Source organism: Aphidius gifuensis, linkage group LG1 (assembly GCF_014905175.1).
Source record: "Aphidius gifuensis isolate YNYX2018 linkage group LG1, ASM1490517v1, whole genome shotgun sequence".
Taxonomy (NCBI): Eukaryota; Metazoa; Arthropoda; class Insecta; order Hymenoptera; family Braconidae; genus Aphidius; species Aphidius gifuensis.
In genome coordinates this window covers 14729205-14743932 of record NC_057788.1, presented here as the reverse complement: position 1 = coordinate 14743932, position 14728 = coordinate 14729205, and the positions used below count along the sequence as shown (strand labels likewise).

Here is a 14728-nt window from a genome sequence, read left to right as displayed (position 1 = left end):
CTTGAAGAAGACGACAAAACGATTGACGAAGATGCTCCAATGATAATTAATAAAGGGATTGAAAAATTAAATGAGAGAAAACTTGTAAAAACTAATGATGAAGAAGCTGGAAGACAAGTTGAAAAAATGATTCCAAAAAAAAAAACTGAGAAAAACATTATCATGAAAATTATTATCACATTTTTTGTAAAACAAGATTATGACCAGAAGTGCCAGATGGTCTAATAGATAAGTCCAGAAGGGACTGAGCAACAGTCTGGATTGACCTGGATGGTTTAGAACACATTTAAAACCCTAGCATTGTAATATATATGCAACAATTAAATCAATGTCGAGTGTCATTGTTATTGTGTCATTGTATTCGGTGTTAACATGTTGTTCCAACTATTAAAGCATCAACAACAGCATATACATCATTAAAAGTGTCAAATCTTAATTGAAAATATTATTAAATCAAATACATTGGATAAATAGTTCAGTGAACTTAAATGGAACGTTTAGTAGATCAGTAATGCCATCAGTTGATAAAAAATTAAGATAGATTATAATTTGTCGAGAAACATGAATAAGAAAGTAATAAATATATACACACATACATAGAGTAAAATAAAGTCAAAATAATGGTCAAATTGTATTGATTAATTTGATAATCATTGAATAACACCATCAGCACCAATAATACAATTTAAAACGAAAAAAGCTTGGCATTCACATAATAGTTTTTTTTAAAAACGAATAATAAAAAGTCATGGGTTGAGTGCCCGAAGGGCGCGATCTACACGTCATTTTCTGATTTTCCGTTAACTTTACATGTTGATCAACATGACAATAATTAAAATTATCTATTGAAATAAATTTTTATAGATATTAATGATTTAAGTGAAAGATAAAAAACTGTCACTCATTCAGAATGCGCTGAAAAAAAGTTCCCGCTGCAGGCACGGTCTATTGTACCGGTAATAGTAGACCGCTACAGTAGCAGGATGTCCATGTAAATCCGCAGTAAGCACCCGTATATTCTTGGTAAACTGTAATGCTGATTCAGCAGTTGAACATTGCACATTCAGCAGTTTTCGATACATGGTAATAATAATATAATAAAAAAAACAGCGCGTAATTTTTTTTCAATTTTTTTTTTATCCAGCAAATTATTCAACTTTATACTTCAAAATTTTGACATTTTTTTCGATACTTCACGTCTTTTGATTATTAAAGGTATGATGATTGAACAGGTAATTTAAAATTGAGGCTTTTTGGGGACAAAAATCATAAATTTATGTTTTGTTTTTATAACATTATAATAATATAATTATATAAATAGAAAATTTACTAAAATATGCAAAAAAAATAGCAAGTAGCAAAAAAAAAAAAAAAAGAAGTATTCTTTTAATAAAATATGAAGGCGGGAAAATCCTTGACTAATTCCCCTGCACATAACACACTTAATTGTGTCCATTTTTTTAAGAATTGATTAATTTCCAGCTACATCTTTCACATGATGAAATATGATTGCATGATCCATTGACCATTTGTATTGGTCTCTCCATGCACAACATGCATCTGCCTGTTGAAGTGTCGCCCAGCTGAACGATGAATATTTGTTTCATTTGATGTGCAACTTGACCACATTTTGGACAAGAGTTGTTTGTTTTTTTGTTATTGCATCTTTGACAGTAAACAAGGTGACCACAGGGCACAGCTACAAAACCAGCTGTGTCTTTGCATGTTGAGCATTTCAAATCGTATTCTTTTTCAGCTGAAAAGAAAAATTAATATTAATTTTTGTATTAAAGAAAAGTGGCTCTATTCATTACTGTGAAATAAAGAAAAATAAAATAATATTATTTACCATAAAATTGATCATTTGTAAAAAAACGTGGGGTATAATCAATAGCACTGCCCAACACTTCTTCATTATTTATCTCAACATTATTATTGTTATCATCATTGGCATGACCTTCAGGTTCATCATTGATAGCTTCCTTATTTTCTGGTTCATCATCGTTCATCAACGTCACCACCATCTTCATCAGAGCCACCAACACCATCATCAAGTCCATTATAAAGCTCACCAACAGGTCGAAACGACAACTGTATATTGGCCTTCGAAACTAATCGATTTGTTGTTGATTGATATTATTTTGATGTCCATGATTATGATTACCAGTCACATTAAATCTGTCTCTGTGTTGAATTAAAGTAGCTCGAGCACGACAACTACCTGTACCAGCCCGTTTTGAACAATGGTAATATCTTAGATTAAAAAAGAATTTATTAATAATTACTAAGATTATCACCATAATATTAAAAGAAAAAAATTAATGAAATAAAATAATATAGGGAATATTATGGACGCATCGAACCGGGGTCGTTCTACTTAACAATAATAAAAAACATACTATTTTATAAAAAAAATTTAATTATACAATGATTATATAAAAGTCTACTTACGAAATGCCATTGACTTCGTTTTCCAATATCGATCTTGCCCCTCACGATACATTTTTTTTATTACTAATATTAATCAATTAGTTTTTTTTTAATATTTGATAAATATATAATTATAATTGCACAATAAATTATAATTTATTATACATATAATTAAAAGCAACTTTTTTTTCATTGTTTAGTTTCTATAATTATAATTAATTTACTTTTTATTAATTACTAATTACTTTTTATTAATCAATTATAATTATAGAAACTAAACAATAAAAAAACTTATACACCCTTATACACCGTTGAAGATCACAGCAGAATAAGATATCTGCGAATAAATAACTTCATTTGCCTGCTCCGGGGGTGAGGGGATAAAAAAAAATAAAGAAAGCCGATCACACAAATCAGCGTATTACTTTGTCCATCAAGCGGTGATCCTCCAGTTAAAATTGTAACACTGCGTAGCTACGCAGGAAAAAAAAAAATTCCAAGAACTGTTGTGCTAGGAGATATACATGTATATAAATAATAAAAAAAAACACGGTTTTCTTTGATCATTTAAAATGAATAAATTTTTTTTTATAAATAATAGTTAACAATAAACTATTGATAAAATAATTATGAATTGTTATTTAATGAAATGTTTTATAATACTAATTTTTTTTTACATTTGTTTTTAGGTAGTTTATTAGTTATTTTAACACCACGAAACATTCTGTTTAATTATCAGACATATCAACATATGCATCACTATGATTGAAAAAAAATATTTAATTGGTTATTACTGAAAATATTAATGAAAATATGAACGTAATCAAATTGAAGCTGTACATTAGACCTGTCCAAAAAAAAAGAATTTTTTTTTTGTACCCTCCTGAGGTCTAAATTTGTTCTTTATGATGACACAAAAAAAAAAAATGAAAAAATTTTTGTTTTAGGATTTTTTCGAGCCTGCTCATCGGGTTTTTGTATTTCCCGTTTGATTAACACGCGCGCGTATGGCTGTATATCTTTGACTTTGCATAACTCAGTCAGTTTTAATCCTAGAAAGTTGATATTAGTCTCATTTTGTAGCTTATGAAAATACCTTCAAATTGTCACTGTATATTTTTTTTGTACTGTTTTTTGTTTTTTCGTCTCAAAAAAAGCTTGAAAATCATGATTTGCAATTTAACTGCTAAACATATTTTATTTAACATAAAAATGTTTTTCTCTATCAAGCTCAAGAATTTTATACTTTCAAATAATAATACTTATCCTACTAATAATAATAATAAAATACGTTTACAACTTAAATTGCATATACCTGCAAAGTCATGATTTTTGAGGTTTTCTTGAAACAAAACTATTAACAGTACAAAAAATGTACAGTGACAATTTGAAGGTATTTTCATGAGCTAAAAAATGTGACTAATATCAACTCTCTAGGATTAAAACTGACTGAGTTATGCAAAGTCAAAGATATACAGCCATACGCACGCGTGCTAATCAAATGGGAAATACAAAAACCCGATGAGCAGGCTCAAAAAAAATCCTGAAAAAAAAAATTTTTCTATTTTTTCTTTCGTATCATCATAAAGAACAAATTTAGACCTCAGGAGGGCACAAAAAAAAAAATTTTTTTTTTCTTGGATAGGTCTACTGTACATACATTAACAGCTAAAGTTAAAAAACAAGATTAAGAAATTTTATTATTACAAGATAAATTAACAACTACAACTAAACAAATGAATGTATATAAAACAAGTATTGATGCTGCTAAAGTTGAACTTATTGAGACCCAATTAAATTTAAAAAAAATTGAAAAAAAATCAAAACAAGCACTTGATAATCTTGGTGAATCATGTGAATTAATGTCACAAGTTGATGTTATTGAAGAAAATTTAAATTTAAAAACAAAATTCGAATCACAATTAAAAAAAAAAGATTTAGATTTAATAAATATACAAAATAAATTATATATAAAAAATATAAATAAAATACATATAAAAAAAGGTAATGAAAAGTTGTTGAATAAAATTGGAGAACCTAAAGAAAATATTAAAATACTTGAAGAATCACATAGACAAGAAGTTAAATTATTGAAACGTTAAAATGAATCACTTGGTGATAAATTATCTATTGAAAAAGCAGCAATTGATGCTGAAAAAAGAAAAAATCATTCAGTATTAGATCAACAACAACACCATCAGCAGCAGCAACAACTGCAACAGCAGCAGAGTATTGTTGATGATCCAAGAATAAGTCCAACTTCAAGTGTCAGAAGAGGTGAAATTAGTGGTACAAATAGTCTCTGGTTAGCTGTAAGTATTTTTTTAATTCTTAAACAATTCAAAATATTTATTATCAGGTGTTTTATATTTTTATCTATTTATTTTAGTTCAATGATTCAATGTTTGATACCAGTTTAGGACGTTTACCAAGTATTTATGATGGTCTTAGAAATAGTGGTAATACAACATCAACTAATGAAACACTTCAGGTACAATTAAAATCACGTGAAGGTAAAATTTAAAATTTTAATTGTTTTATTTTATTTGAATTTGATATTAATAAGGAAATTAATATATTTATTTCAGGTGAAATACAAATGCTTCAGTAGGAAATTTCACGACGAAATAATGATTGTGATGTACTAATCATAAAATTATCAAATTTATCAATAAAAGTAGATGGGCGATCAATTGAATTAACAAAAGTTAAAGCATTAAAGAAAAATTTAAATGAAATATAAACTAGATATGATGCTTTGCTACAAATGTATGGTAAAAAAGTTGAAAAAAATGAAAATTTACGACTTGATCTTGAGGATTTTAAAGAAATGTTTAAAAGTCAAATTGATCAGCTGCTAAAACGTGGTGCCATTTAAAATTTTTTTAAATAAAATTTTTAATGTTATTATCATTTTAATTGGTATTTTGAAGTGCTATAAAATGGCTTTATGTCGCAGGCCGGCACATTTCATTTTTATCATTATAAATTTTAAATAGAGATATTTCATTTTTTTCTTTTGAGGAGACTTGGGGTGATTCGTATGTGAAAATAATTGGTATTCTTTTGCAATTATTATTTAATTTTGTGTATTAAAATGTAAATAATTGTTATCCATATTGAGAAGGATATTTAAAAAAAAAATAGATAAAAGTTATAACATAAAGAGAAGATGAAAAAAATTATTACTACTTTTTAATGGTAATAATTATTCACGTCATGTATATTTTAGATAATAATTTTATTATTTATGTTTTTAATTCTTTTATTTGACACATCAAGAGAAGAAAATAAAAAATCATCAGCTTGATTTACAATTATTTAAATTTTAGATGATAGTGTTTTTTTTTTTTTTTTTTTTGTGAAAATAGAAAATATAAATCGTTGTAATAAATGAACAAAAATATTCATTAAAAAGCAATTTAAAAATTTATTATTCAATTTTTTCTTCTGAAAAAAAATTCCTTATTATTCTGTTTATCCAATTAATTAAACAGCTCGATATTCAATTAAAAATACGAAAAATAACGAACCAGAGTAATGAGTTTTTAAATGATAAAAAAAAAAAAAATTTTAATTTTTATATTATTTTTCTTGACTATTTCGTTAAATGAGAAATTTCGATTTTATCAGACTACAATTATCTAAAGTAAACAGTAACTAATAATCAAGATTATTCAATGATTTTTAAATTGTCAAACGATTAATTTTTAACTTTTTTTGTAATAAATAACATATTGCAATACCAAGTGCTTGTGATGTTACACCAAGTAATTGTCGTGATACATAATCAACAATAAATATTTTTACTGGTTTTATTAATTTTCCATCATCAAAATTAATAATATTACTACCAGTATTTTTTGTATAACCTTTCACATTTATGAGAGCCATGATTGTGAGTAGCTGAAGTTTGTCCATATATTTCGGGCAGACGTCAGAAGTTGCATTAACACAAAATTCATTCGATTGAAAAGTGTATAATAATTCAATATTCCCGAACATAATAATATGAAAAGTTATTCCTTTAACATCTGTAACTTCAAACCAGTTATTTTATGAACAAATCAATAAGTTTATTCTTTTAATTGTAAAGTATATAATACTAAAATTATATGTAATTTTAATTTTATGTTGATTACGTATTTTTTTTCTGATAACTTTAATTTAATTAGGATCAATTTTTCCACACAATAAGACCATGCAAACATTGCGAAGAAAATCAAAATGCCAGTGGGAAAATACGTTAGTCAGACTTTGATAGAAAAAAGTATCAATAGAATTTTAAATTTCGTATATATTCAAGTGGCTAATTTATTTATTATAGTTTCAAGAAGTTATATACAAATTTTGAAATTTTTTTATTAATAAATAAACGAGTTATTAATTAAACAATAAACAGTGCGCACCTCCGTCATCGCGTCAAAGATACAATAATATATTATGCTATGTTCTGAATATTATTACTCTGTGTTTAACGTGCTTTATTCGGTCTGCTATTATTATTTGTATATTATTTAAATAATAATTAAAATATAGAAAAGTAAGTATATAATTTATTGTTATTTAAATAATTATTTTTTTTTTAACAGAAAAAAAATATACCTAAAATTTATTTTACAAAAAAGTAAAATAAAAAAAGATGCAAATAAAAAAATCAACTGATTTATTTTTTAAATCTTTAAATTAATAATATTATTATAGTATATTTATATCATTAGATTTGTTTTTGAATTTATACAAATTACTTTTTATTTATTTATTTATTAATTCAATGCCCTTAACATTACATTTTGTGGGCTACATGAAATAAAAACATAATAATAAAATTATCATAAATTATATCTCATGTAAATTGATACATAATTACATAAAATTTTTTTTTTGAAAAATACATGTAATTAATTTTATATTAATAATCTAAGTATTCATACAAAAAAAAAAATAGAAAAAAAAAATAATAAGAGTTTCTTTCTTTAAAAACAACAATTTAACAATGTTTTAGATATTTTTTCTTTCTTGATCAAGTAAATAATCTAGATAATTACATTTAAAAGAATTCAATGAATTTAATGACGTCAATTTAGTTGAAAGATGATTCCAAAGGCTAGCACCAGCAATATATAAACTATTTTCCAAATTATAAGAGCACATTACTTGGTAATACAGTTCATTCGTGGCAATTCTTGCCCTTAACGAATGTTGTGAACTTAACCTGTATTTAATTTTTTCATTCAATAGCTGATTCTCCCCTGATTTTATAGCCCCAAAAAATAATGAAGCTAGGAAATAATTTATTCTATTTTTAAGAGATAGCCAACCTAAACTAACCCTGTCTGCTGATATGTGCTCTCTTTTCTTTTTTTTCAAAACAAATCTAACACAAGAATTAAATGCAACTTGAAGTCTAGAAAGTTGATGACCAGTTATATCAGTCAAAGCTAACAGAGGGTAATCAAAAATTGGTGTAATTAAAGATGATACCATTTTCCTTCTAATGTCCTTTGAAACCAATAGATCAGAGTTCATATGCAGCCTATGCAAGGCAGCATACACTTGAAAGCATGTACTGTAATTTTTTTTTAAACAAATATTTAACAATATAAATTATTTAAATACATTATCAACAATAATATTCAGTCTTTAATTTTGTCGCAGTTATCCCACTACTTTTTTAATTATTTTTTTTTTATATATTTTTTTTTTTTTGATTCTCATTTGTTTTTCTCTTTTTTTTTTTTGTTTTTCTCAATGCTATATTATTTGCTCATATTATTTTTGGAAAGAACAAGAGCATTTAGTCGTTTCTTTACGTTTTCTTTAGCTATAATTTATTGATTAGTGTCGTTTCTTGAAGAGAATAATTTACATCATATTATTAACTATAATAAAAATTTATTGTTACGTAATGTCTGTTAATAGTTCTGAAATTCTATCTCGAAAAAGAAGTAGAAATGAAGCTAACTGGCGAGAGAGTAAATCTAAAAAAGCTAGAAATGAGGTGAGGATGTCAATCATAATAGTACAATAAATAAAACTTTTTCCAAATATTTTTAAATCAATATATTATTTTAAACTATTAAAAATATTCTAGGGACGTCAATATACCAACACCTCAAGTAATATTATATCTGCCGAAGAGTTTGATGAGGTCAAGGCTTGTTGCTCTAAATGTTGTTTTACGAAAGTCGAAAAATCTTATCAAGAAATTTTTTTTAATTTTTTTTAGACAAATGCTGCTGAATATAAATCACAAAACATAATGCTGAGTGGCTTAATGCTTTTAAAAAGTTCCTCAAGTCATAATAATACTGAAGAAAAAAAAAAAATTAATTGGAGTTATTTTTTTTACTGCATATATAGTCAAGTTGAAGTGTGTCATTTGTTTATATGTCAACTGTTGCAAATTTCTAAACATAGAATAAGTTGTGTACAAAAAAAATTATTATGTAATGAATCACTGAATGATAAGCGAGGCACTCATTTACAGCAAGTTTTAAAATTAACAGATGAAGTTAAAACTGCAATCAAAGATTACTGCTTTTCGTTACCTCACTCTGAATCTCATGCAGCATGGAAAAATGTCGGTTAATAACGTTTGAACACCCGAATTCAACCCTATCATTTTTGTATCAACTATTTCTTGAATATTATGCATTAAAAACTGGTGAAACAAGTCCTCCTCTGTCAGAATCAACTTACTCTAAATTTTTTAATCACAGTTGCAATTTTACAATCATAAAACCCCGGACGGACGTGTGTAATTTTTGTTACGAAAATAAAAATAATGCTGAGAAGAGCGACGAATTAAATAAACATAAAGCTGATGTCATTCTTTTCAAAAATTTAAAAGATAAAATAATAAATAATGAACATTGTCTATATTTAGAGTTTGATTTTGGACAAAATTTACCGTTGCCAAAAGTTCCAGTTAATGAGCAGTATTACAAACGCCTTTTACACCTTACCATTTTAAATATCAACGTGTTTAATAATCAAAAAAATAGTTATGTGTATTTATTTCTCAAAGGGGAATTAAAAAAAGGTCCAAATAGTATTTGCGATTTCCTCCTTGACGCGATAAATAAAGAACTAGCTGCAGATTGTTATAATGAAATATATTTGTTATCAGATAGTGCTGGTGGCCAAAGTAAAAATTATCAACTGTTATCTTTTCTTTCAATTTTGTCTCGCAAATTAAATTTGAAAATCACTCATTTATTTCCGGTGCGTGGTCATTCGTACTGTTCATGTGATCGAAATTTCGGCATGTATGGAAAAACAAATAAAAGAATGGAAAAAATTGAAACAGAAGATAATTGTATAAAAATAATTCAAGATTCAAGAAAACCACCGTTTAAGATAATCAAAAATGAGGAAATAGATGTGAAAGATTTTGAATCAATTATTCCAGAACAATTAAATTTGTCAAAGTCAATGCATATCAGAGATGCTGTGAAAATTGAATATTTCGCAAATTGACAAGTATACTTATATAATACATACAATGAAAATGAAAATCCTAAAATCTACAACATCTATAACGCAGAAGTAACTTATGAAACTTTATTAAATGCACCACCTGCTCAATCTATTGGAATCAGAAAAGAAAAAAAAAAGATGTTGAATGTTTGATGAAGTATTTGTCTCAAGAAGGAAGAGAATTTTATACTAATTATTTTTCAACTGTAAAAATCAAAAATTCGAAACAGGAAGTAATAAATAATAAAAAAGACAAGAAAAATGAGACAAAAAAAAAAAAAGCAAAACTAAAAAAAAATAAAGACTGAATATTATTGTTGATAATGTATTTTAATAATTTATATTGTTAAATATTGGTTTAAAAAAAAATTAAAAAGTAACTTGTATAAATTCAAAAACAAATCTAATGATATAAATTGTAACGAAATTTATTATTTCGTGGGTTCTCGAAATAAATAATCATCAGAATAGACATGGATTATTTATTTGTTAACGTTACGTATTAATAACCAATGGGAGTTGGTTATTAATAAATAAAGGATCACTAGTGCAAGGCTCTGTGTAGGGTCAAGACTATTATATATGACATCAATGGGGCGCCTATTCGATGTCTATAAGATGTCTTGATATGTAAACCTTATCGCGGCGATGGCTTCACTCCTCCGTCGAAGAGACGAACTCACCGAAGGCTGCGTACGAAGCCCGATCGTAAACCTATCGAACTGCGGGCTAGGAAAGCGTGCTGCGCATGTCCGGGGGCGATAGGTAGGAGAGTGCTACTGAGTGGGGTTAAAGCTCACAGCAGCTAAGCACTGAACGTCGTCGTGAGACGACACAACTTGTCTGGCTCTCGAACTGATCACTTCTCTTCTCTTGACTGGCTCTCTTGGTTCACTACTGGTTCTCTCGACATCGTTTGGATCTCTCGTAAAGGTTCCCTAGGTATCAGACGTTAAGTCCTGGTGAAACTCTGTCCGAATTTCCAATGACGGACTAATACTAATGATCACGCTATATGGTTCTCTTATTATAATAATAATAATTATTATATTCATCGCACATAAATGTGTATGTGTGAGTTCACGAATGGATCGCTGTAAATAATAACAATAATAATAATATTGAGATATATTATTATTGCAATGGCAACGCATGTGTAAGACCTGGTCACGGATGGATCGCTGTATGGTTCCCTATACAAAATACATATCTCACATGTATAATATTTGCTCCCACACTTACGATACTTGTGACGTAGGTGTTTTACTATAGTATAGTCGCAATGTAATATAGGCGTATGTAATACACTATGCTTGGTTCACGATAGTTCACTCAGGTTTGGTTACGTATTTCATAATCCAATCAGGTGGACCGCGCCCCTCTACCATTTCTAAGACTAAGTTAGGCTCCCGAATTAGTTCTCGTGACTCCCACGGTTGTTGGCTTCCGAGATAACCAACATGGCTCCCCCCGGTGATTTTGAGGAGGATGGTGAGAAATCCTCGTTGCTAACCTTGGCCGATAGTTCTCGCCGTGCAGGTCAGAAAATCGATTACAAAATGGCTCCCAACGTGGGGCCTGCCGTGAAAGGATTATGAAATAGGGGTTACCTACTGAGGCTGCTATAGATTAAAAATCATAGTGAGTGGTTACGTTGTGTATAGAACTAGTGACTGGATACCGTAGTTACCGACGGATACATTAAAGCAAGATGGTTACCGAAAACGAAAATTTAAATTTAAAAATTTTCAAACTTTCCCGCCAAAAGTGGTTCACGAAAATTCCAATAGATGTCGCTAGGTACGAAAACCTAGAAGAATGGTTAAGTTGTCAGCGAATTTTCTGATTGGCTGACGCCATCAGATGATGTCTGGGTTCTCTTTTGTGATTGGTCGGCACTCCTCATTGGTCGAGAAGGGCAAGGAGTTGCGCAGACGGCAATTATCGGTTCTCGATGGAAGGGATGATAGCCTATATAAGGAGCTGTCTCAAACAGGGCAGCTCATTATCGTCTTGGCTACCTTACGACTTGGTTCTCTTCTAACGTATTGGATCACTACTTGACTTGGATCACTCGACATGGCTAACTCAGCTCAACAAGACGAAGCTCTCGACATAGTGGATCACGGCAGGGATAACGAAGAGGTTAACATGGACCTGGATACCTTGATGGACGAGATGTCTAGAGATCATGAACAGCATGTAGCTGGAGGTGTTGTATCCACAGAGACAACACTCACCACAGCTTCACCAGCTCTCGGGGCAATGAGTCCATTGACCGGTTCTCTGGCTAACTTGGACATCGACCAACCCAAGAACATCTTGGAGAAGGTGGCCGAAGAAATCCAGGAGTGGAGCGCTATGGAATTAATTCCAGAGATGCCTCTCACCCCTGAAAAAGCCGGCATGGATCCCGTAATAGAGGTTAGGTCCTCGGATCTCGTTGTAAACGTCCAACCAGACCAAGTGGTTGGCGAAAAAGATCGCGATGACGTTGAGGTCGATAATATCATGACCCAGGGTTCAACGTCAGAACGTTCAGCGATGTCTAGTCCAGGGGTTGTCAACACACCCGATTCGGATCTCGGACATGTGGATACCGCAGTACGTTCACTGGTAGAACAGTTCGCGAAGGATCCCGCATTATGGCGTGATATCGTCAGAGGAGTCACTGCACTGAAACGTCCTCGTGATGACGATGACGTGACAAGTGATGCCAAGAGGAGTTGTACTCCCTCGACTGGCAGGAGCTCTCGTGCATCTCCAAGAGATCCACGAACTCCCTCCCCTCGGATCCCGACACCAACTGGCGACTTCAAAATGCCAGCCTTTGGTATTAAAAAGGCGAAGCAACCAGTTGGTAACAAGGCGTATGTTGGAGGTGGTTTCGATCAAGACAGACATCATGACTTGATGATGAAGAAAAACTTCCAACAGAAACCAAGCCAGGCTCTCGCAAGAAATGCTCCCGACCAAGGTGCTGTCGTCACAAGAGTACAGCCAATGAGTGGTGCTGTAAGACCACCGACAGTTGGCACTGTAGCAGCTGTTTGCTACAACTGTCGTGAACCAGGGCATCGGTACTCGCAGTGCACCAAGACACCAGCACCTGAGGGGTTCTGTAGAAGATGTGGGCGCCGAGGACACACTGTTGCTACGTGTCCAAAGTGCTCAGCACGTTGGTTGGCTGCTGGTCCATATGTTCCAGCTTATGGGTGCAACGTACCACGAGGAGTACGTTTGCCATCAGCACCACCAAGCGAGACGGATCTCGATTTTGCTCACTCTGGAAGGTTCCCTCATCAAGATGAAGCCAGAGCACTAAGTCCACCACGCAGAGGACGAGGTCGACGTGGCTCGAGTCGCCAGCCATAAAGATGGCCGACAGATGGATCTCGTATTTTGCTCTCTAATAATTTTAAGTGTTGGTAATTTTATAAATAAATGGTAAAAATGAAATTACTTGTTCTCTGGTTATCTTATTTCCCTTTCCTCCTTTCAGGTTAGAGGTTAAGTAATGGTTCACTCGCTATCTTCTCGATTTTGGTTCTCGTTTGATATCTCGATTATATGTTCTGTTCGATTGTTGGTTCTCGTTCGATATTTCAATTGTCTCGATTTTAGTTCTCGTCGTATAGTAATGGATCTCTTGTAATGGATCTCTAATATTTTTGGTTCTCGCCGCAAGTAAGACTTGGCGCGGAAGTTTTACCACTTCCACTCAGGTTGCGCAGAAGTCTTGTGCGTTACTTGGCTCGGAGTAGGAGTTACCCTCTCTACTCTTGAAACGGGTATATAAGCCCAGTCGCGTGCTCAAGTAAGTCACAATCTTGGCTCTCTTTGACTAGTAAGGATCTCTCAAAGAATGGCTACGTCTGAAGAAAGGTTCCCTGAAGAAACCTCTGATTCGAAACCTCTAGAAGGCGACGAACAGGAAGGTCCCTCTGGTTCTCGTGGTGATATTTCTAACACCTTGTTGAAAGCTCTCGTTTACACCGTAAATGATCTCGCTGAAAGTCTCAAGACTATGGAGACTCGTCTGGCACTCTCTGAACCTCGTCCACGAGGAAGGCCAAAGAAGAATGGCAGTCGTGCTTCTTCAGTGAGCAGAGCCGCTCCAAGCCTTCGGGTTTCCGGACCAACTCCGCCACCTGGAGACGACGAGCTCTCAGATGATCCCGATCCACGATTGGATGATTTACTCAACCATCGTGATGATGCTCGTAGAAGATCTCGCAACGATAACGAAGTTCGTACAATGCCACCAGCAAAGGTGTTCGAACTATTGAATCGTTGGAAAGTTGAGTTCTCGGGTCAGCGTAAAGAAGACGTCGAAGAATTCTTGGCACGCATAGACGACGCTCTCGCTAGTTTTCCTATCAGGGAAGAAGATCTCTTGGGTATCTTACGTGGGTGTCTAAAAGACACAGCTCTCTTGTGGTATCGAGGAAAAGACTTTACTTGCTGGGATACAGCCCGCAAAGCTTTTCGATCTCGATTTGCTGATCTCGATTTCCAGCCATCATTGGAGGCAGAAATATTCACACGTACACAAGGTCGGTACGAAAGTATTAGTGAATATCTGTCCAAGATGGATGCTCTCTTTTCGAAAACGATCCCGCCATGGCCTCAGTCGAGACGGTTACAAGTAGTGTACCGTAACTTACTGCCAAAATTCCGAATTGGATTGAGATTCGATGAGTGTCTCAATCTAACCGAATTAGAAGGTATGTTAAGACGACAAGAGAAGAACATGGAATGTTCACGAAGTTGGCAACCACCACGTAGGCCAGAAGAATCAGTGTGTCCTAGCCTG

The 14728-nt window shown here is 31.8% G+C and overlaps 1 long non-coding RNA gene across 1 annotated transcript; it reads left to right on the top strand.

Moving 5' to 3' along the window:
- Positions 1-4459: 4459 nt before the first annotated feature.
- Positions 4460-5458, top strand: LOC122849286. Its single transcript, XR_006373560.1, has 3 exons — positions 4460-4742; positions 4820-4943; positions 5019-5458. It is a non-coding gene; the product is annotated as an uncharacterized LOC122849286 (long non-coding RNA).
- Positions 5459-14728: the final 9270 nt, after the last annotated feature.